The sequence below is a fragment of the Pseudophryne corroboree genome, chromosome 4 (assembly GCF_028390025.1).
Source record: "Pseudophryne corroboree isolate aPseCor3 chromosome 4, aPseCor3.hap2, whole genome shotgun sequence".
In the NCBI taxonomy this organism is placed as follows: Eukaryota; Metazoa; Chordata; class Amphibia; order Anura; family Myobatrachidae; genus Pseudophryne; species Pseudophryne corroboree.
The window spans coordinates 19,424,233-19,446,358 of NC_086447.1; the positions used below are offsets into that span (position 1 = coordinate 19,424,233).

At 37.0% G+C, this 22,126-nt stretch overlaps 25 non-coding genes across 25 annotated transcripts; 17 read left to right on the forward strand and 8 right to left on the reverse strand.

The window, feature by feature from the left end:
• The first annotated feature begins 386 nt into the window (after positions 1–386).
• On the forward strand, positions 387–458 carry TRNAM-CAU (transfer RNA methionine (anticodon CAU)). Its single transcript has one exon. It is a non-coding gene; the product is annotated as a tRNA-Met (tRNA).
• Positions 459–1,293: 835 nt separating this feature from the next.
• On the reverse strand, positions 1,294–1,367 carry TRNAN-GUU (transfer RNA asparagine (anticodon GUU)). The gene has a single exon. It is a non-coding gene; the product is annotated as a tRNA-Asn (tRNA).
• Positions 1,368–1,553: 186 nt separating this feature from the next.
• Positions 1,554–1,625, forward strand: TRNAM-CAU (transfer RNA methionine (anticodon CAU)). Its single transcript has one exon. It is a non-coding gene; the product is annotated as a tRNA-Met (tRNA).
• An 836-nt stretch (positions 1,626–2,461) lies between these two features.
• Positions 2,462–2,535, reverse strand: TRNAN-GUU (transfer RNA asparagine (anticodon GUU)). The gene has a single exon. It is a non-coding gene; the product is annotated as a tRNA-Asn (tRNA).
• A 186-nt stretch (positions 2,536–2,721) lies between these two features.
• On the forward strand, positions 2,722–2,793 carry TRNAM-CAU (transfer RNA methionine (anticodon CAU)). Its single transcript has one exon. It is a non-coding gene; the product is annotated as a tRNA-Met (tRNA).
• A 1,096-nt stretch (positions 2,794–3,889) lies between these two features.
• On the forward strand, positions 3,890–3,961 carry TRNAM-CAU (transfer RNA methionine (anticodon CAU)). The gene has a single exon. It is a non-coding gene; the product is annotated as a tRNA-Met (tRNA).
• An 835-nt stretch (positions 3,962–4,796) lies between these two features.
• Positions 4,797–4,870, reverse strand: TRNAN-GUU (transfer RNA asparagine (anticodon GUU)). Its single transcript has one exon. It is a non-coding gene; the product is annotated as a tRNA-Asn (tRNA).
• A 186-nt stretch (positions 4,871–5,056) lies between these two features.
• Positions 5,057–5,128, forward strand: TRNAM-CAU (transfer RNA methionine (anticodon CAU)). Its single transcript has one exon. It is a non-coding gene; the product is annotated as a tRNA-Met (tRNA).
• Positions 5,129–6,224: 1,096 nt separating this feature from the next.
• TRNAM-CAU (transfer RNA methionine (anticodon CAU)) lies at positions 6,225–6,296 on the forward strand. The gene has a single exon. It is a non-coding gene; the product is annotated as a tRNA-Met (tRNA).
• A 1,073-nt stretch (positions 6,297–7,369) lies between these two features.
• On the forward strand, positions 7,370–7,441 carry TRNAM-CAU (transfer RNA methionine (anticodon CAU)). The gene has a single exon. It is a non-coding gene; the product is annotated as a tRNA-Met (tRNA).
• An 835-nt stretch (positions 7,442–8,276) lies between these two features.
• Positions 8,277–8,350, reverse strand: TRNAN-GUU (transfer RNA asparagine (anticodon GUU)). Its single transcript has one exon. It is a non-coding gene; the product is annotated as a tRNA-Asn (tRNA).
• A 1,353-nt stretch (positions 8,351–9,703) lies between these two features.
• TRNAM-CAU (transfer RNA methionine (anticodon CAU)) lies at positions 9,704–9,775 on the forward strand. Its single transcript has one exon. It is a non-coding gene; the product is annotated as a tRNA-Met (tRNA).
• Positions 9,776–10,797: 1,022 nt separating this feature from the next.
• Positions 10,798–10,871, reverse strand: TRNAN-GUU (transfer RNA asparagine (anticodon GUU)). The gene has a single exon. It is a non-coding gene; the product is annotated as a tRNA-Asn (tRNA).
• A 186-nt stretch (positions 10,872–11,057) lies between these two features.
• Positions 11,058–11,129, forward strand: TRNAM-CAU (transfer RNA methionine (anticodon CAU)). The gene has a single exon. It is a non-coding gene; the product is annotated as a tRNA-Met (tRNA).
• A 1,096-nt stretch (positions 11,130–12,225) lies between these two features.
• On the forward strand, positions 12,226–12,297 carry TRNAM-CAU (transfer RNA methionine (anticodon CAU)). The gene has a single exon. It is a non-coding gene; the product is annotated as a tRNA-Met (tRNA).
• An 835-nt stretch (positions 12,298–13,132) lies between these two features.
• TRNAN-GUU (transfer RNA asparagine (anticodon GUU)) lies at positions 13,133–13,206 on the reverse strand. The gene has a single exon. It is a non-coding gene; the product is annotated as a tRNA-Asn (tRNA).
• Positions 13,207–13,392: 186 nt separating this feature from the next.
• On the forward strand, positions 13,393–13,464 carry TRNAM-CAU (transfer RNA methionine (anticodon CAU)). The gene has a single exon. It is a non-coding gene; the product is annotated as a tRNA-Met (tRNA).
• A 1,096-nt stretch (positions 13,465–14,560) lies between these two features.
• On the forward strand, positions 14,561–14,632 carry TRNAM-CAU (transfer RNA methionine (anticodon CAU)). Its single transcript has one exon. It is a non-coding gene; the product is annotated as a tRNA-Met (tRNA).
• Positions 14,633–15,467: 835 nt separating this feature from the next.
• Positions 15,468–15,541, reverse strand: TRNAN-GUU (transfer RNA asparagine (anticodon GUU)). The gene has a single exon. It is a non-coding gene; the product is annotated as a tRNA-Asn (tRNA).
• Positions 15,542–15,727: 186 nt separating this feature from the next.
• On the forward strand, positions 15,728–15,799 carry TRNAM-CAU (transfer RNA methionine (anticodon CAU)). Its single transcript has one exon. It is a non-coding gene; the product is annotated as a tRNA-Met (tRNA).
• A 1,096-nt stretch (positions 15,800–16,895) lies between these two features.
• TRNAM-CAU (transfer RNA methionine (anticodon CAU)) lies at positions 16,896–16,967 on the forward strand. Its single transcript has one exon. It is a non-coding gene; the product is annotated as a tRNA-Met (tRNA).
• A 2,002-nt stretch (positions 16,968–18,969) lies between these two features.
• TRNAN-GUU (transfer RNA asparagine (anticodon GUU)) lies at positions 18,970–19,043 on the reverse strand. The gene has a single exon. It is a non-coding gene; the product is annotated as a tRNA-Asn (tRNA).
• Positions 19,044–19,229: 186 nt separating this feature from the next.
• Positions 19,230–19,301, forward strand: TRNAM-CAU (transfer RNA methionine (anticodon CAU)). The gene has a single exon. It is a non-coding gene; the product is annotated as a tRNA-Met (tRNA).
• A 1,095-nt stretch (positions 19,302–20,396) lies between these two features.
• TRNAM-CAU (transfer RNA methionine (anticodon CAU)) lies at positions 20,397–20,468 on the forward strand. The gene has a single exon. It is a non-coding gene; the product is annotated as a tRNA-Met (tRNA).
• Positions 20,469–21,563: 1,095 nt separating this feature from the next.
• On the forward strand, positions 21,564–21,635 carry TRNAM-CAU (transfer RNA methionine (anticodon CAU)). The gene has a single exon. It is a non-coding gene; the product is annotated as a tRNA-Met (tRNA).
• Positions 21,636–22,126: the final 491 nt, after the last annotated feature.

Genomic DNA, 22,126 nt, shown 5'->3' on the forward strand with positions numbered 1-22,126 from the left:
AATGACTTAATCAAATCTGACTCTGATTGCATCAGAGAAGGCCAGGTACCCTACACTATAAGAGGTGGTTTGAAATTTTGACTTGTCTACTTAAAGATCACCAAAATTTGATCACAAGGTCAATTACGTCCCCGGGTGGGATTGAACCACCAACCTTTCGGTTAACAGCCAAATGCGCTAGCCGATTGCGCCACAGAGACAGCTTGCAAAAGCATGTACTGACAAAGGCTAAAAAGCATTCATCTAGAAAGTTTCCTAGAAAAAGGTTAAAAAGGCAATAATCTGGAGAGTTTTGCAAGATTTTTCTTCCATTGACCAACGAAGAAACACATTGGTACATTCACATGATGAGTGAGTACTTCAGGATCTCTGACACTTACATGAGCAGCAGAGTGGCGCAGCGGAAGCGTGCTGGGCCCATAACCCAGAGGTCGGTGGATCGAAACCATCCTCTGCTATGTGCACTTATTTTTTTGTTAATTAAATTCTTCCAAAACTGGAATTGATATTTTGACTCTTTTATTTTTACTTAAAGTACAATAACTTTTAACATTTTAATTTGTTTTAATAGTATATTGACAGCATTGTTTTCTTTCAGAAATCCACTTAATTTTCTGTACCCTATTACTGAAATGGTAATTGATAAAAACAAGCTACATTGTCACCAGAAGAGCAATGCAAAATGTACAATTGATATTTCAAAATCATCTTTCCATCTTGAATTTCAATGATGCATTGGGGCAACGATTTTGTGAGAAACATCTTCACCCTTAAAGAAAGATTTTCTTAACTTCTTACCTGTGTGCTGATTAGATATCACCTGGTTTTCACATTAAACAGATTCCCACTTGAGAAAGCAGCAAGGATGCAGTGAGGTTTATGTTTCCTGGTGTCAACCTGTATTATTTCAGTGGACATTGTAATGAGGATGCATCTTGCTGCCTTTCCAATGAAGCAAGTTTTAATCAGTAATAGGTGAAAAACCATTCCTACAAAGGTGTTAATCAGAGACTTGGCTTTGTGGACACTTTTCAGAGAGCAAATGTGTTAGCATAAAAATAAAGCCATAAAATGGAGAGCTGATTAATCACTCAATTGGATTTCTCTGCCTGCATAATTTTTTTTCTCTGCAACCCCATGCTAAATTGTGCTTCCTGTTTTTTATAAAATGACTTAATCAAATCTGACTCTGATTGCATCAGAGAAGGCCAGGTACCCTACACTATAAGAGGTGGTTTGAAATTTTGACTTGTCTACTTAAAGATCACCAAAATTTGATCACAAGGTCAATTACGTCCCCGGGTGGGATTGAACCACCAACCTTTCGGTTAACAGCCGAATGCGCTAACTGATTGCGCCACAGAGACAGCTTGCAAAAGCATGTACTGACAAAGGCTAAAAAGCATTCATCTAGAAAGTTTCCTAGAAAAAGGTTAAAAAGGCAATAATCTGGAGAGTTTTGCAAGATTTTTCTTCCATTGACCAACGAAGAAACACATTGGTACTTTCACATGATAAGTGAGTACTTCAGGATCTCTGACACTTACATGAGCAGCAGAGTGGCGCAGCGGAAGCGTGCTGGGCCCATAACCCAGAGGTCGGTGGATCGAAACCATCCTCTGCTATGTGCACTTATTTTTTTTGTTAATTAAATTCTTCCAAAACTGGAATTGATATTTTGACTCTTTTATTTTTACTTAAAGTACAATAACTTTTAACATTTTAATTTGTTTTAATAGTATATTGACAGCATTGTATTCTTTCAGAAATCAACTTAATTTTCTTTACCCTATTACTGAAATGGTAATTGACAAAAACAAGCTACATTGTCACCAGAAGAGCAATGCAAAATGTACAATTGATATTTCAAAATCATCTTTCCATCTTGAATTTCAATGATGCATTGGGGCAACGATTTTGTGAGAAACATCTTCACCCTTAAAGAAAGATTTTCTTAACTTCTTACCTGTGTGCTGATTAGATATCACCTGGTTTTCACATTAAACAGATTCCCACTTGAGAAAGCAGCAAGGATGCAGTGAGGTTTATGTTTCCTGGTGTCAACCTGTATTATTTCAGTGGACATTGTAATGAGGATGCATCTTGCTGCCTTTCCAATGAAGCAAGTTTTAATCAGTAATAGGTGAAAAACCATTCCTACAAAGGTGTTAATCAGAGACTTGGCTTTGTGGACACTTTTCAGAGAGCAAATGTGTTAGCATAAAAATAAAGCCATAAAATGGAGAGCTGATTAATCACTCAATTGGATTTCTCTGCCTGCATAATTTTTTTTCTCTGCAACCCCATGCTAAATTGTGCTTCCTGTTTTTTATAAAATGACTTAATCAAATCTGACTCTGATTGCATCAGAGAAGGCCAGGTACCCTACACTATAAGAGGTGGTTTGAAATTTTGACTTGTCTACTTAAAGATCACCAAAATTTGATCACAAGGTCAATTACGTCCCCGGGTGGGATTGAACCACCAACCTTTCGGTTAACAGCCGAATGCGCTAACTGATTGCGCCACAGAGACAGCTTGCAAAAGCATGTACTGACAAAGGCTAAAAAGCATTCATCTAGAAAGTTTCCTAGAAAAAGGTTAAAAAGGCAATAATCTGGAGAGTTTTGCAAGATTTTTCTTCCATTGACCAACGAAGAAACACATTGGTACTTTCACATGATGAGTGAGTACTTCAGGATCTCTGACACTTACATGAGCAGCAGAGTGGCGCAGCGGAAGCGTGCTGGGCCCATAACCCAGAGGTCGGTGGATCGAAACCATCCTCTGCTATGTGCACTTATTTTTTTTGTTAATTAAATTCTTCCAAAACTGGAATTGATATTTTGACTCTTTTATTTTTACTTAAAGTACAATAACTTTTAACATTTTAATTTGTTTTAATAGTATATTGACAGCATTGTATTCTTTCAGAAATCAACTTAATTTTCTTTACCCTATTACTGAAATGGTAATTGACAAAAACAAGCTACATTGTCACCAGAAGAGCAATGCAAAATGTACAATTGATATTTCAAAATCATCTTTCCATCTTGAATTTCAATGATGCATTGGGGCAACGATTTTGTGAGAAACATCTTCACCCTTAAAGAAAGATTTTCTTAACTTCTTACCTGTGTGCTGATTAGATATCACCTGGTTTTCACATTAAACAGATTCCCACTTGAGAAAGCAGCAAGGATGCAGTGAGGTTTATGTTTCCTGGTGTCAACCTGTATTATTTCAGTGGACATTGTAATGAGGATGCATCTTGCTGCCTTTCCAATGAAGCAAGTTTTAATCAGTAATAGGTGAAAAACCATTCCTACAAAGGCGTTAATCAGAGACTTGGCTTTATGGACACTTTTCAGAGAGCAAATGTGTTAGCATAAAAATAAAGCCATAAAATGGAGAGCTGATTAATCACTCAATTGGATTTCTCTGCCTGCATAATTTTTTTTCTCTGCAACCCCATGCTAAATTGTGCTTCCTGTTTTTTATAAAATGACTTAATCAAATCTGACTCTGATTGCATCAGAGAAGGCCAGGTACCCTACACTATAAGAGGTGGTTTGAAATTTTGACTTGTCTACTTAAAGATCACCAAAATTTGATCACAAGGTCAATTACGTCCCCGGGTGGGATTGAACCACCAACCTTTCGGTTAACAGCCAAATGCGCTAGCCGATTGCGCCACAGAGACAGCTTGCAAAAGCATGTACTGACAAAGGCTAAAAAGCATTCATCTAGAAAGTTTCCTAGAAAAAGGTTAAAAAGGCAATAATCTGGAGAGTTTTGCAAGATTTTTCTTCCATTGACCAACGAAGAAACACATTGGTACATTCACATGATGAGTGAGTACTTCAGGATCTCTGACACTTACATGAGCAGCAGAGTGGCGCAGCGGAAGCGTGCTGGGCCCATAACCCAGAGGTCGGTGGATCGAAACCATCCTCTGCTATGTGCACTTATTTTTTTGTTAATTAAATTCTTCCAAAACTGGAATTGATATTTTGACTCTTTTATTTTTACTTAAAGTACAATAACTTTTAACATTTTAATTTGTTTTAATAGTATATTGACAGCATTGTTTTCTTTCAGAAATCCACTTAATTTTCTGTACCCTATTACTGAAATGGTAATTGATAAAAACAAGCTACATTGTCACCAGAAGAGCAATGCAAAATGTACAATTGATATTTCAAAATCATCTTTCCATCTTGAATTTCAATGATGCATTGGGGCAACGATTTTGTGAGAAACATCTTCACCCTTAAAGAAAGATTTTCTTAACTTCTTACCTGTGTGCTGATTAGATATCACCTGGTTTTCACATTAAACAGATTCCCACTTGAGAAAGCAGCAAGGATGCAGTGAGGTTTATGTTTCCTGGTGTCAACCTGTATTATTTCAGTGGACATTGTAATGAGGATGCATCTTGCTGCCTTTCCAATGAAGCAAGTTTTAATCAGTAATAGGTGAAAAACCATTCCTACAAAGGTGTTAATCAGAGACTTGGCTTTGTGGACACTTTTCAGAGAGCAAATGTGTTAGCATAAAAATAAAGCCATAAAATGGAGAGCTGATTAATCACTCAATTGGATTTCTCTGCCTGCATAATTTTTTTTCTCTGCAACCCCATGCTAAATTGTGCTTCCTGTTTTTTATAAAATGACTTAATCAAATCTGACTCTGATTGCATCAGAGAAGGCCAGGTACCCTACACTATAAGAGGTGGTTTGAAATTTTGACTTGTCTACTTAAAGATCACCAAAATTTGATCACAAGGTCAATTACGTCCCCGGGTGGGATTGAACCACCAACCTTTCGGTTAACAGCCGAATGCGCTAACTGATTGCGCCACAGAGACAGCTTGCAAAAGCATGTACTGACAAAGGCTAAAAAGCATTCATCTAGAAAGTTTCCTAGAAAAAGGTTAAAAAGGCAATAATCTGGAGAGTTTTGCAAGATTTTTCTTCCATTGACCAACGAAGAAACACATTGGTACTTTCACATGATAAGTGAGTACTTCAGGATCTCTGACACTTACATGAGCAGCAGAGTGGCGCAGCGGAAGCGTGCTGGGCCCATAACCCAGAGGTCGGTGGATCGAAACCATCCTCTGCTATGTGCACTTATTTTTTTTGTTAATTAAATTCTTCCAAAACTGGAATTGATATTTTGACTCTTTTATTTTTACTTAAAGTACAATAACTTTTAACATTTTAATTTGTTTTAATAGTATATTGACAGCATTGTATTCTTTCAGAAATCAACTTAATTTTCTTTACCCTATTACTGAAATGGTAATTGACAAAAACAAGCTACATTGTCACCAGAAGAGCAATGCAAAATGTACAATTGATATTTCAAAATCATCTTTCCATCTTGAATTTCAATGATGCATTGGGGCAACGATTTTGTGAGAAACATCTTCACCCTTAAAGAAAGATTTTCTTAACTTCTTACCTGTGTGCTGATTAGATATCACCTGGTTTTCACATTAAACAGATTCCCACTTGAGAAAGCAGCAAGGATGCAGTGAGGTTTATGTTTCCTGGTGTCAACCTGTATTATTTCAGTGGACATTGTAATGAGGATGCATCTTGCTGCCTTTCCAATGAAGCAAGTTTTAATCAGTAATAGGTGAAAAACCATTCCTACAAAGGCGTTAATCAGAGACTTGGCTTTATGGACACTTTTCAGAGAGCAAATGTGTTAGCATAAAAATAAAGCCATAAAATGGAGAGCTGATTAATCACTCAATTGGATTTCTCTGCCTGCATAATTTTTTTTCTCTGCAACCCCATGCTAAATTGTGCTTCCTGTTTTTTATAAAATGACTTAATCAAATCTGACTCTAATTGCATCAGAGAAGGCCAGGTACCCTACACTATAAGAGGTGGTTTGAAATTTTGACTTGTCTACTTAAAGATCACCAAAATTTGATCACAAGGTCAATTACGTCCCCGGGTGGGATTGAACCACCAACCTTTCGGTTAACAGCCAAATGCGCTAGCCGATTGCGCCACAGAGACAGCTTGCAAAAGCATGTACTGACAAAGGCTAAAAAGCATTCATCTAGAAAGTTTCCTAGAAAAACGTTAGAAAGGCAATAATCTGGAGAGTTTTGCAAGATTTTTCTTCCATTGACCAACGAAGAAACACATTGGTACTTTCACATGATGAGTGAGTACTTCAGGATCTCTGACACTTACATGAGCAGCAGAGTGGCGCAGCGGAAGCGTGCTGGGCCCATAACCCAGAGGTCGGTGGATCGAAACCATCCTCTGCTATGTGCACTTATTTTTTTGTTAATTAAATTCTTCCAAAACTGGAATTGATATTTTGACTCTTTTATTTTTACTTAAAGTACAATAACTTTTAACATTTTAATTTGTTTTAATAGTATATTGACAGCATTGTTTTCTTTCAGAAATCCACTTAATTTTCTGTACCCTATTACTGAAATGGTAATTGATAAAAACAAGCTACATTGTCACCAGAAGAGCAATGCAAAATGTACAATTGATATTTCAAAATCATCTTTCCATCTTGAATTTCAATGATGCATTGGGGCAACGATTTTGTGAGAAACATCTTCACCCTTAAAGAAAGATTTTCTTAACTTCTTACCTGTGTGCTGATTAGATATCACCTGGTTTTCACATTAAACAGATTCCCACTTGAGAAAGCAGCAAGGATGCAGTGAGGTTTATGTTTCCTGGTGTCAACCTGTATTATTTCAGTGGACATTGTAATGAGGATGCATCTTGCTGCCTTTCCAATGAAGCAAGTTTTAATCAGTAATAGGTGAAAAACCATTCCTACAAAGGTGTTAATCAGAGACTTGGCTTTGTGGACACTTTTCAGAGAGCAAATGTGTTAGCATAAAAATAAAGCCATAAAATGGAGAGCTGATTAATCACTCAATTTTTTTTCTCTGCAACCCCATGCTAAATTGTGCTTCCTGTTTTTTATAAAATGACTTAATCAAATCTGACTCTGATTGCATCAGAGAAGGCCAGGTACCCTACACTATAAGAGGTGGTTTGAAATTTTGACTTGTCTACTTAAAGATCACCAAAATTTGATCACAAGGTCAATTACGTCCCCGGGTGGGATTGAAACACCAACCTTTCGGTTAACAGCCGAATGCGCTAACCGATTGCGCCACAGAGACAGCTTGCAAAAGCATGTACTGACAAAGGCTAAAAAGCATTCATCTAGAAAGTTTCCTAGAAAAAGGTTAAAAAGGCAATAATCTGGAGAGTTTTGCAAGATTTTTCTTCCATTGACCAACGAAGAAACACATTGGTACTTTCACATGATGAGTGAGTACTTCAGGATCTCTGACACTTACATGAGCAGCAGAGTGGCGCAGCGGAAGCGTGCTGGGCCCATAACCCAGAGGTCGGTGGATCGAAACCATCCTCTGCTATGTGCACTTATTTTTTTGTTAATTAAATTCTTCCAAAACTGGAATTGATATTTTGACTCTTTTATTTTTACTTAAAGTACAATAACTTTTAACATTTTAATTTGTTTTAATAGTATATTGACAGCATTGTTTTCTTTCAGAAATCCACTTAATTTTCTTTACCCTATTACTGAAATGGTAATTGACAAAAACAAGCTACATTGTCACCAGAAGAGCAATGCAAAATGTACAATTGATATTTCAAAATCATCTTTCCATCTTGAATTTCAATGATGCATTGGGGCAACGATTTTGTGAGAAACATCTTCACCCTTAAAGAAAGATTTTCTTAACTTCTTACCTGTGTGCTGATTAGATATCACCTGGTTTTCACATTAAACAGATTCCCACTTGAGAAAGCAGCAAGGATGCAGTGAGGTTTATGTTTCCTGGTGTCAACCTGTATTATTTCAGTGGACATTGAAATGAGGATGCATCTTGCTGCCTTTCCAATGAAGCAAGTTTTAATCAGTAATAGGTGAAAAACCATTCCTACAAAGGTGTTAATCAGAGACTTGGCTTTGTGGACACTTTTCAGAGAGCAAATGTGTTAGCATAAAAATAAAGCCATAAAATGGAGAGCTGATTAATCACTCAATTGGATTTCTCTGCCTGCATAATTTTTTTTCTCTGCAACCCCATGCTAAATTGTGCTTCCTGTTTTTTATAAAATGACTTAATCAAATCTGACTCTGATTGCATCAGAGAAGGCCAGGTACCCTACACTATAAGAGGTGGTTTGAAATTTTGACTTGTCTACTTAAAGATCACCAAAATTTGATCACAAGGTCAATTACGTCCCCGGGTGGGATTGAACCACCAACCTTTCGGTTAACAGCCGAATGCGCTAACTGATTGCGCCACAGAGACAGCTTGCAAAAGCATGTACTGACAAAGGCTAAAAAGCATTCATCTAGAAAGTTTCCTAGAAAAAGGTTAAAAAGGCAATAATCTGGAGAGTTTTGCAAGATTTTTCTTCCATTGACCAACGAAGAAACACATTGGTACTTTCACATGATGAGTGAGTACTTCAGGATCTCTGACACTAACATGAGCAGCAGAGTGGCGCAGCGGAAGCGTGCTGGCCCCATAACTCAGAGGTTGGTGGATCGAAACCATCCTCTGCTGTGTGCACTTATTTTTTTGTTAATTAAATTCTTCCAAAACTGGAATTGATATTTTGACTCTTTTATTTTTACTTAAAGTACAATAACTTTTAACATTTTAATTTGTTTTAATAGTATATTGACAGCATTGTTTTCTTTCAGAAATCCACTTAATTTTCTTTACCCTATTACTGAAATGGTAATTGACAAAAACAAGCTACATTGTCACCAGAAGAGCAATGCAAAATGTACAATTGATATTTCAAAATCATCTTTCCATCTTGAATTTCAATGATGCATTGGGGCAACGATTTTGTGAGAAACATCTTCACCCTTAAAGAAAGATTTTCTTAACTTCTTACCTGTGTGCTGATTAGATATCACCTGGTTTTCACATTAAACAGATTCCCACTTGAGAAAGCAGCAAGGATGCAGTGAGGTTTATGTTTCCTGGTGTCAACCTGTATTATTTCAGTGGACATTGTAATGAGGATGCATCTTGCTGCCTTTCCAATGAAGCAAGTTTTAATCAGTAATAGGTGAAAAACCATTCCTACAAAGGTGTTAATTAGAGACTTGGCTTTGTGGACACTTTTCAGAGAGCAAATGTGTTAGCATAAAAATAAAGCCATAAAATGGAGAGCTGATTAATCACTCAATTGGATTTCTCTGCCTGCATAATTTTTTTTCTCTGCAACCCCATGCTAAATTGTGCTTCCTGTTTTTTATAAAATGACTTAATCAAATCTGACTCTGATTGCATCAGAGAAGGCCAGGTACCCTACACTATAAGAGGTGGTTTGAAATTTTGACTTGTCTACTTAAAGATCACCAAAATTTGATCACAAGGTCAATTACGTCCCCGGGTGGGATTGAACCACCAACATTTCGGTTAACAGCCGAATGCGCTAACTGATTTCGCCACAGAGACAGCTTGCAAAAGCATGTACTGACAAAGGCTAAAAAGCATTCATCTAGAAAGTTTCCTAGAAAAAGGTTAAAAAGGCAATAATCTGGAGAGTTTTGCAAGATTTTTCTTCCATTGACCAACGAAGAAACACATTGGTACTTTCAAATGATGAGTGAGTACTTCATGATCTCTGACATTTACATGAGCAGCAGAGTGGCGCAGCGGAAGCGTGCTGGGCCCATAACCCAGAGGTCGGTGGATCGAAACCATCCTCTGCTATGTGCACTTATTTTTTTGTTAATTAAATTCTTCAAAAACTGGAATTGATATTTTGACTCTTTTATTTTTACTTAAAGTACAATAACTTTCAACATTTTAATTTGTTTTAATAGTATATTGACAGCATTGTTTTCTTTCAGAAATCCACTTAATTTTCTTTACCCTATTACTGAAATGGTAATTGACAAAAACAAGCTACATTGTCACCAGAAGAGCAATGCAAAATGTACAATTGATATTTCAAAATCATCTTTCCATCTTGAATTTCAATGATGCATTGGGGCAACGATTTTGTGAGAAACATCTTCACCCTTAAAGAAAGATTTTCTTAACTTCTTACCTGTGTGCTGATTAGATATCACCTGGTTTTCACATTAAACAGATTCCCATTTGAGAAAGCAGCAAGGATGCAGTGAGGTTTATGTTTCCTGGTGTCAACCTGTATTATTTCAGTGGACATTGTAATGAGGATGCATCTTGCTGCCTTTCCAATGAAGCAAGTTTTAATCAGTAATAGGTGAAAAACCATTCCTACAAAGGTGTTAATCAGAGACTTGGCTTTGTGGACACTTTTCAGAGAGCAAATGTGTTAGCATAAAAATAAAGCCATAAAATGGAGAGCTGATTAATCACTCAATTGGATTTCTCTGCCTGCATAATTTTTTTTCTCTGCAACCCCATGCTAAATTGTGCTTCCTGTTTTTTATAAAATGACTTAATCAAATCTGACTGCATCAGAGAAGGCCAGGTACCCTACACCAGGCTTTCCCAACCACGGTCCTCAAGGCACACCAACAGTGCATGTTTTAGTGATATCCAGGCTTCAGCACAGATGACTTAATTAGTAGCTCAGTTATTTTGATTTAATCATCTGTGCTGCAGCCTGGATATCACTAAAACCTGCACTGTTGGTGTGCCTCGAGGACCGTGGTTGGGAAAGCCTGCCCTACACTATAAGAGGTGGTTTGAAATTTTGACTTGTCTACTTAAAGATCACCAAAATTTGATCACAAGGTCAATTACGTCCCCGGGTGGGATTGAACCACCAACCTTTCGGTTAACAGCCGAATGCGCTAACTGATTGCGCCACAGAGACAGCTTGCAAAAGCATGTACTGACAAAGGCTAAAAAGCATTCATCTAGAAAGTTTCCTAGAAAAAGGTTAAAAAGGCAATAATCAGGAGAGTTTTGCAAGATTTTTCTTCCATTGACCAACGAAGAAACACATTGGTACTTTCACATGATGAGTGAGTACTTCAGGATCTCTGACACTTACATGAGCAGCAGAGTGGCGCAGCGGAAGCGTGCTGGGCCCATAACCCAGAGGTCGGTGGATCGAAACCATCCTCTGCTATGTGCACTTATTTTTTTTGTTAATTAAATTCTTCCAAAAATGGAATTGATATTTTGACTCTTTTATTTTTACTTAAAGTACAATAACTTTTAACATTTTAATTTGTTTTAATAGTATATTGACAGCATTGTATTCTTTCAGAAATCAACTTAATTTTCTTTACCCTATTACTGAAATGGTAATTGACAAAAACAAGCTACATTGTCACCAGAAGAGCAATGCAAAATGTACAATTGATATTTCAAAATCATCTTTCCATCTTGAATTTCAATGATGCATTGGGGCAACGATTTTGTGAGAAACATCTTCACCCTTAAAGAAAGATTTTCTTAACTTCTTACCTGTGTGCTGATTAGATATCACCTGGTTTTCACATTAAACAGATTCCCACTTGAGAAAGCAGCAAGGATGCAGTGAGGTTTATGTTTCCTGGTGTCAACCTGTATTATTTCAGTGGACATTGTAATGAGGATGCATCTTGCTGCCTTTCCAATGAAGCAAGTTTTAATCAGTAATAGGTGAAAAACCATTCCTACAAAGGCGTTAATCAGAGACTTGGCTTTATGGACACTTTTCAGAGAGCAAATGTGTTAGCATAAAAATAAAGCCATAAAATGGAGAGCTGATTAATCACTCAATTGGATTTCTCTGCCTGCATAATTTTTTTTCTCTGCAACCCCATGCTAAATTGTGCTTCCTGTTTTTTACAAATTGACTTAATAAAATCTGACTCTGATTGCATCAGAGAAGGCCAGGTACCCTACACTATAAGAGGTGGTTTGAAATTTTGACTTGTCTACTTAAAGATCACCAAAATTTGATCACAAGGTCAATTACGTCCCCGGGTGGGATTGAACCACCAACCTTTCGGTTAACAGCCAAATGCGCTAGCCGATTGCGCCACAGAGACAGCTTGCAAAAGCATGTACTGACAAAGGCTAAAAAGCATTCATCTAGAAAGTTTCCTAGAAAAAGGTTAAAAAGGCAATAATCTGGAGAGTTTTGCAAGATTTTTCTTCCATTGACCAACGAAGAAACACATTGGTACTTTCACATGATGAGTGAGTACTTCAGGATCTCTGACACTTACATGAGCAGCAGAGTGGCGCAGCGGAAGCGTGCTGGGCCCATAACCCAGAGGTCGGTGGATCGAAACCATCCTCTGCTATGTGCACTTATTTTTTTGTTAATTAAATTCTTACAAAACTGGAATTGATATTTTGACTCTTTTATTTTTACTTAAAGTACAATAACTTTTAACATTTTAATTTGTTTTAATAGTATATTGACAGCATTGTTTACTTTCAGAAATCCACTTAATTTTCTTTACCCTATTACTGAAATGGTAATTGATAAAAACAAGCTACATTGTCACCAGAAGAGCAATGCAAAATGTACAATTGATATTTCAAAATCATCTTTCCATCTTGAATTTCAATGATGCATTGGGGCAACGATTTTGTGAGAAACATCTTCACCCTTAAAGAAAGATTTTCTTAACTTCTTACCTGTGTGCTGATTAGATATCACCTGGTTTTCACATTAAACAGATTCCCACTTGAGAAAGCAGCAAGGATGCAGTGAGGTTTATGTTTCCTGGTGTCAACCTGTATTATTTCAGTGGACATTGTAATGAGGATGCATCTTGCTGCCTTTCCAATGAAGCAAGTTTTAATCAGTAATAGGTGAAAAACCATTCCTACAAAGGTGTTAATCAGAGACTTGGCTTTGTGGACACTTTTCAGAGAGCAAATGTGTTAGCATAAAAATAAAGCCATAAAATGGAGAGCTGATTAATCACTCAATTGGATTTCTCTGCCTGCATAATTTTTTTTCTCTGCAACCCCATGCTAAATTGTGCTTCCTGTTTTTTATAAAATGACTTAATCAAATCTGACTCTGATTGCATCAGAGAAGGCCAGGTACCCTACACTATAAGAGGTGGTTTGAAATTTTGACTTGCCTACTTAACGATCACCAAAATTTGATCACAAGGTCAATTACGTCCCCGGGTGGGATTGAACCACCAACCTTTCGGTTAACAGCCGAATGCGCTAACTGATTGCGCCACAGAGACAGCTTGCAAAAGCATGTACTGACAAAGGCTAAAAAGCATTCATCTAGAAAGTTTCCTAGAAAAAGGTTAAAAAGGCAATAATCTGGAGAGTTTTGCAAGATTTTTCTTCCATTGACCAACGAAGAAACACATTGGTACTTTCACATGATGAGTGAGTACTTCAGGATCTCTGACACTTACATGAGCAGCAGAGTGGCGCAGCGGAAGCGTGCTGGGCCCATAACCCAGAGGTCGGTGGATCGAAACCATCCTCTGCTATGTGCACTTATTTTTTTTGTTAATTAAATTCTTCCAAAACTGGAATTGATATTTTGACTCTTTTATTTTTACTTAAAGTACAATAACTTTTAACATTTTAATTTGTTTTAATAGTATATTGACAGCATTGTATTCTTTCAGAAATCAACTTAATTTTCTTTACCCTATTACTGAAATGGTAATTGACAAAAACAAGCTACATTGTCACCAGAAGAGCAATGCAAAATGTACAATTGATATTTCAAAATCATCTTTCCATCTTGAATTTCAATGATGCATTGGGGCAACGATTTTGTGAGAAACATCTTCACCCTTAAAGAAAGATTTTCTTAACTTCTTACCTGTGTGCTGATTAGATATCACCTGGTTTTCACATTAAACAGATTCCCACTTGAGAAAGCAGCAAGGATGCAGTGAGGTTTATGTTTCCTGGTGTCAACCTGTATTATTTCAGTGGACATTGTAATGAGGATGCATCTTGCTGCCTTTCCAATGAAGCAAGTTTTAATCAGTAATAGGTGAAAAACCATTCCTACAAAGGCGTTAATCAGAGACTTGGCTTTATGGACACTTTTCAGAGAGCAAATGTGTTAGCATAAAAATAAAGCCATAAAATGGAGAGCTGATTAATCACTCAATTGGATTTCTCTGCCTGCATAATTTTTTTTCTCTGCAACCCCATGCTAAATTGTGCTTCCTGTTTTTTATAAAATGACTTAATCAAATCTGACTCTGATTGCATCAGAGAAGGCCAGGTACCCTACACTATAAGAGGTGGTTTGAAATTTTGACTTGTCTACTTAAAGATCACCAAAATTTGATCACAAGGTCAATTACGTCCCCGGGTGGGATTGAACCACCAACCTTTCGGTTAACAGCCAAATGCGCTAGCCGATTGCGCCACAGAGACAGCTTGCAAAAGCATGTACTGACAAAGGCTAAAAAGCATTCATCTAGAAAGTTTCCTAGAAAAAGGTTAAAAAGGCAATAATCTGGAGAGTTTTGCAAGATTTTTCTTCCATTGACCAACGAAGAAACACATTGGTACATTCACATGATGAGTGAGTACTTCAGGATCTCTGACACTTACATGAGCAGCAGAGTGGCGCAGCGGAAGCGTGCTGGGCCCATAACCCAGAGGTCGGTGGATCGAAACCATCCTCTGCTATGTGCACTTATTTTTTTGTTAATTAAATTCTTCCAAAACTGGAATTGATATTTTGACTCTTTTATTTTTACTTAAAGTACAATAACTTTTAACATTTTAATTTGTTTTAATAGTATATTGACAGCATTGTTTTCTTTCAGAAATCCACTTAATTTTCTGTACCCTATTACTGAAATGGTAATTGATAAAAACAAGCTACATTGTCACCAGAAGAGCAATGCAAAATGTACAATTGATATTTCAAAATCATCTTTCCATCTTGAATTTCAATGATGCATTGGGGCAACGATTTTGTGAGAAACATCTTCACCCTTAAAGAAAGATTTTCTTAACTTCTTACCTGTGTGCTGATTAGATATCACCTGGTTTTCACATTAAACAGATTCCCACTTGAGAAAGCAGCAAGGATGCAGTGAGGTTTATGTTTCCTGGTGTCAACCTGTATTATTTCAGTGGACATTGTAATGAGGATGCATCTTGCTGCCTTTCCAATGAAGCAAGTTTTAATCAGTAATAGGTGAAAAACCATTCCTACAAAGGTGTTAATCAGAGACTTGGCTTTGTGGACACTTTTCAGAGAGCAAATGTGTTAGCATAAAAATAAAGCCATAAAATGGAGAGCTGATTAATCACTCAATTGGATTTCTCTGCCTGCATAATTTTTTTTCTCTGCAACCCCATGCTAAATTGTGCTTCCTGTTTTTTATAAAATGACTTAATCAAATCTGACTCTGATTGCATCAGAGAAGGCCAGGTACCCTACACTATAAGAGGTGGTTTGAAATTTTGACTTGTCTACTTAAAGATCACCAAAATTTGATCACAAGGTCAATTACGTCCCCGGGTGGGATTGAACCACCAACCTTTCGGTTAACAGCCGAATGCGCTAACTGATTGCGCCACAGAGACAGCTTGCAAAAGCATGTACTGACAAAGGCTAAAAAGCATTCATCTAGAAAGTTTCCTAGAAAAAGGTTAAAAAGGCAATAATCTGGAGAGTTTTGCAAGATTTTTCTTCCATTGACCAACGAAGAAACACATTGGTACTTTCACATGATAAGTGAGTACTTCAGGATCTCTGACACTTACATGAGCAGCAGAGTGGCGCAGCGGAAGCGTGCTGGGCCCATAACCCAGAGGTCGGTGGATCGAAACCATCCTCTGCTATGTGCACTTATTTTTTTTGTTAATTAAATTCTTCCAAAACTGGAATTGATATTTTGACTCTTTTATTTTTACTTAAAGTACAATAACTTTTAACATTTTAATTTGTTTTAATAGTATATTGACAGCATTGTATTCTTTCAGAAATCAACTTAATTTTCTTTACCCTATTACTGAAATGGTAATTGACAAAAACAAGCTACATTGTCACCAGAAGAGCAATGCAAAATGTACAATTGATATTTCAAAATCATCTTTCCATCTTGAATTTCAATGATGCATTGGGGCAACGATTTTGTGAGAAACATCTTCACCCTTAAAGAAAGATTTTCTTAACTTCTTACCTGTGTGCTGATTAGATATCACCTGGTTTTCACATTAAACAGATTCCCACTTGAGAAAGCAGCAAGGATGCAGTGAGGTTTATGTTTCCTGGTGTCAACCTGTATTATTTCAGTGGACATTGTAATGAGGATGCATCTTGCTGCCTTTCCAATGAAGCAAGTTTTAATCAGTAATAGGTGAAAAACCATTCCTACAAAGGCGTTAATCAGAGACTTGGCTTTATGGACACTTTTCAGAGAGCAAATGTGTTAGCATAAAAATAAAGCCATAAAATGGAGAGCTGATTAATCACTCAATTGGATTTCTCTGCCTGCATAATTTTTTTTCTCTGCAACCCCATGCTAAATTGTGCTTCCTGTTTTTTATAAAATGACTTAATCAAATCTGACTCTAATTGCATCAGAGAAGGCCAGGTACCCTACACTATAAGAGGTGGTTTGAAATTTTGACTTGTCTACTTAAAGATCACCAAAATTTGATCACAAGGTCAATTACGTCCCCGGGTGGGATTGAACCACCAACCTTTCGGTTAACAGCCAAATGCGCTAGCCGATTGCGCCACAGAGACAGCTTGCAAAAGCATGTACTGACAAAGGCTAAAAAGCATTCATCTAGAAAGTTTCCTAGAAAAACGTTAGAAAGGCAATAATCTGGAGAGTTTTGCAAGATTTTTCTTCCATTGACCAACGAAGAAACACATTGGTACTTTCACATGATGAGTGAGTACTTCAGGATCTCTGACACTTACATGAGCAGCAGAGTGGCGCAGCGGAAGCGTGCTGGGCCCATAACCCAGAGGTCGGTGGATCGAAACCATCCTCTGCTATGTGCACTTATTTTTTTGTTAATTAAATTCTTCCAAAACTGGAATTGATATTTTGACTCTTTTATTTTTACTTAAAGTACAATAACTTTTAACATTTTAATTTGTTTTAATAGTATATTGACAGCATTGTTTTCTTTCAGAAATCCACTTAATTTTCTGTACCCTATTACTGAAATGGTAATTGATAAAAACAAGCTACATTGTCACCAGAAGAGCAATGCAAAATGTACAATTGATATTTCAAAATCATCTTTCCATCTTGAATTTCAATGATGCATTGGGGCAACGATTTTGTGAGAAACATCTTCACCCTTAAAGAAAGATTTTCTTAACTTCTTACCTGTGTGCTGATTAGATATCACCTGGTTTTCACATTAAACAGATTCCCACTTGAGAAAGCAGCAAGGATGCAGTGAGGTTTATGTTTCCTGGTGTCAACCTGTATTATTTCAGTGGACATTGTAATGAGGATGCATCTTGCTGCCTTTCCAATGAAGCAAGTTTTAATCAGTAATAGGTGAAAAACCATTCCTACAAAGGTGTTAATCAGAGACTTGGCTTTGTGGACACTTTTCAGAGAGCAAATGTGTTAGCATAAAAATAAAGCCATAAAATGGAGAGCTGATTAATCACTCAATTGGATTTCTCTGCCTGCATAATTTTTTTTCTCTGCAACCCCATGCTAAATTGTGCTTCCTGTTTTTTATAAAATGACTTAATCAAATCTGACTCTGATTGCATCAGAGAAGGCCAGGTACCCTACACTATAAGAGGTGGTTTGAAATTTTGACTTGTCTACTTAAAGATCACCAAAATTTGATCACAAGGTCAATTACGTCCCCGGGTGGGATTGAACCACCAAACTTTTGGGTAACAGCCGAATGCGCTAACCGATTGCGCCACAGAGACAGCTTGCAAAAGCATGTACTGACAAAGGCTAAAAAGCATTCATCTAGAAAGTTTCCTAGAAAAAGGTTAAAAAGGCAATAATCTGGAGAGTTTTGCAAGATTTTTCTTCCATTGACCAACGAAGAAACACATTGGTACTTTCACATGATGAGTGAGTACTTCAGGATCTCTGACACTTACATGAGCAGCAGAGTGGCGCAGCGGAAGCGTGCTGGGCCCATAACCCAGAGGTCGGTGGATCGAAACCATCCTCTGATATGTGCACTTATTTTTTTGTTAATTAAATTCTTCCAAAACTGGAATTGATATTTTGACTCTTTTATTTTTACTTAAAGTACAATAACTTTTAACATTTTAATTTGTTTTAATAGTATATTGACAGCATTGTATTCTTTCAGAAATCCACTTAATTTTCTTTACCCTATTACTGAAATGGTAATTGACAAAAACAAGCTACATTGTCACCAGAAGAGCAATGCAAAATGTACAATTGATATTTCAAAATCATCTTTCCATCTTGAATTTCAATGATGCATTGGGGCAACGATTTTGTGAGAAACATCTTCACCCTTAAAGAAAGATTTTCTTAACTTCTTACCTGTGTGCTGATTAGATATCACCTGGTTTTCACATTAAACAGATTCCCACTTGAGAAAGCAGCAAGGATGCAGTGAGGTTTATGTTTCCTGGTGTCAACCTGTATTATTTCAGTGGACATTGTAATGAGGAGGCATCTTGCTGCCTTTCCAATGAAGCAAGTTTTAATCAGTAATAGGTGAAAAACCATTCCTACAAAGGTGTTAATCAGAGACTTGGCTTTGTGGACACTTTTCAGAGAGCAAATGTGTTAGCATAAAAATAAAGCCATAAAATGGAGAGCTGATTAATCACTCAATTGGATTTCTCTGCCTGCATAATTTTTTTTCTCTGCAACCCCATGCTAAATTGTGCTTCCTGTTTTTTATAAAATGACTTAATCAAATCTGACTCTGATTGCATCAGAGAAGGCCAGGTACCCTACACTATAAGAGGTGGTTTGAAATTTTGACTTGTCTACTTAAAGATCACCAAAATTTGATCACAAGGTCAATTACGTCCCCGGGTGGGATTGAACCACCAACCTTTCGGTTAACAGCCGAATGCGCTAACCGATTGCGCCACAGAGACAGCTTGCAAAAGCATGTACTGACAAAGGCTAAAAAGCATTCATCTAGAAAGTTTCCTAGAAAAATGTTAAAAAGGCAATAATCTGGAGAGTTTTGCAAGATTTTTCTTCCATTGACAAACGAAGAAACACATTGGTACTTTCACATGATGAGTGAGTACTTCAGGATCTCTGACACTTACATGAGCAGCAGAGTGGCGCAGCGGAAGCGTGCTGGGCCCATAACCCAGAGGTCGGTGGATCGAAACCATCCTCTGCTATGTGCACTTATTTTTTTGTTAATTAAATTCTTCCAAAACTGGAATTGATATTTTGACTCTTTTATTTTTACTTAAAGTACAATAACTTTTAACATTTTAATTTGTTTTAATAGTATATTGACAGCATTGTTTTCTTTCAGAAATCCACTTAATTTTCTTTACCCTATTACTGAAATGGTAATTGACAAAAACAAGCTACATTGTCACCAGAAGAGCAATGCAAAATGTACAATTGATATTTCAAAATCATCTTTCCATCTTGAATTTCAATGATGCATTGGGGCAACGATTTTGTGAGAAACATCTTCACCCTTAAAGAAAGATTTTCTTAACTTCTTACCTGTGTGCTGATTAGATATCACCTGGTTTTCACATTAAACAGATTCCCACTTGAGAAAGCAGCAAGGATGCAGTGAGGTTTATGTTTCCTGGTGTCAACCTGTATTATTTCAGTGGACATTGTAATGAGGATGCATCTTGCTGCCTTTCCAATGAAGCAAGTTTTAATCAGTAATAGGTGAAAAACCATTCCTACAAAGGTGTTAATCAGAGACTTGGCTTTGTGGACACTTTTCAGAGAGCAAATGTGTTAGCATAAAAATAAAGCCATAAAATGGAGAGCTGATTAATCACTCAATTGGATTTCTCTGCCTGCATAATTTTTTTTCTCTGCAACCCCATGCTAAATTGTGCTTCCTGTTTTTTATAAAATGACTTAATCAAATCTGACTCTGATTGCATCAGAGAAGGCAAGGTACCCTACACTATAAGAGGTGGTTTGAAATTTTGACTTGTCTACTTAAAGATCACCAAAATTTGATCACAAGGTCAATTATGTCCCCGGGTGGGATTGAACCACCAACCTTTCGGTTAACAGCCGAATGCGCTAACTGGTTGCGCCACAGAGACAGCTTGCAAAATCATGTACTGACAAAGGCTAAAAAGCATTCATCTAGAAAGTTTCCTAGAAAAAGTTTAAAAAGGCAATAATCTGGAGAGTTTTGCAAGATTTTTCTTCCATTGACCAACGAAGAAACACATTGGTACTTTCACATGATGAGTAAGTACTTCAGGATCTCTGACACTTACATGAGCAGCAGAGTGGCGCAGCGGAAGCGTGCTGGGCCCATAACCCAGAGGTCGGTGGATCGAAACCATCCTCTGCTATGTGCACTTCTTTTTTTGTTAATTAAATTCTTCCAAAACTGGAATTGATATTTTGACTCTTTTATTTTTACTTAAAGTACAATAACTTTTAACATTTTAATTTGTTTTAATAGTATATTGACAGCATTGTTTTCTTTCAGAAATCCACTTAATTTTCTTTACCCTATTACTGAAATGGTAATTGACAAAAACAAGCTACATTGTCACCAGAAGAGCAATGCAAAATGTACAATTGATATTTCAAAATCATCTTTCCATCTTGAATTTCAATGATGCATTGGGGCAACGATTTTGTGAGAAACATCTTCACCCTTAAAGAAAGATTTTCTTAACTTCTTACCTGTGTGCTGATTAGATATCACCTGGTTTTCACATTAAACAGATTCCCACTTGAGAAAGCAGCAAGGATGCAGTGAGGTTTATGTTTCCTGGTGTCAACCTGTATTATTTCAGTGGACATTGTAATGAGGATGCATCTTGCTGCCTTTCCAATGAAGCAAGTTTTAATCAGTAATAGGTGAACAAACATTCCTACAAAGGTGTTAATCAGAGACTTGGCTTTGTGGACACTTTTCAGAGAGCAAATGTGTTAGCATAAAAATAAAGCCATAAAATGGAGAGCTGATTAATCACTCAATTGGATTTCTCAGCCTGCATAATTTTTTTTCTCTGCAACCCCATGCTAAATTGTGCTTCCTGTTTTTTATAAAATGACTTAATCAAATCTGACTCTGATTGCATCAGAGAAGGCCAGGTACCCTACACTATAAGAGGTGGTTTGAAATTTTGACTTGTCTACTTAAAGATCACCAAAATTTGATCACAAGGTCAATTACGTCCCCAGGTGGGATTGAACCACCAACCTTTCGGTTAACAGCCGAATGCGCTCACTGATTGCGCCACAGAGACAGCTTGCAAAAGCATGTATTGACAAAGGCTAAAAAGCATTCATCTAGAAAGTTTCCTAGAAAAAGGTTAAAAAGGCAATAATCTGGAGAGTTTTGCAAGATTTTTCTTCCATTGACCAACGAAGAAACACATTGGTACTTTCACATGATGAGTGAGTACTTCAGGATCTCTGACACTTACATGAGCAGCAGAGTGGCGCAGCGGAAGCGTGCTGGGCCCATAACCCAGAGGTCGGTGGATCGAAACCATCCTCTGCTATGTGCACTTCTTTTTTTGTTAATTAAATTCTTCCAAAACTGGAATTGATATTTTGACTCTTTTATTTTTACTTAAAGTACAATAACTTTTAACATTTTAATTTGTTTTAATAGTATATTGACAGCATTGTTTTCTTTCAGAAATCCACTTAATTTTCTTTACCCTATTACTGAAATGGTAATTGACAAAAACAAGCTACATTGTCACCAGAAGAGCAATGCAAAATGTACAATTGATATTTCAAAATCATCTTTCCATCTTGAATTTCAATGATGCATTGGGGCAACGATTTTGTGAGAAACATCTTCACCCTTAAAGAAAGATTTTCTTAACTTCTTACCTGTGTGCTGATTAGATATCACCTGGTTTTCACATTAAACAGATTCCCACTTGAGAAAGCAGCAAGGATGCAGTGAGGTTTATGTTTCCTGGTGTCAACCTGTATTATTTCAGTGGACATTGTAATGAGGATGCATCTTGCTGCCTTTCCA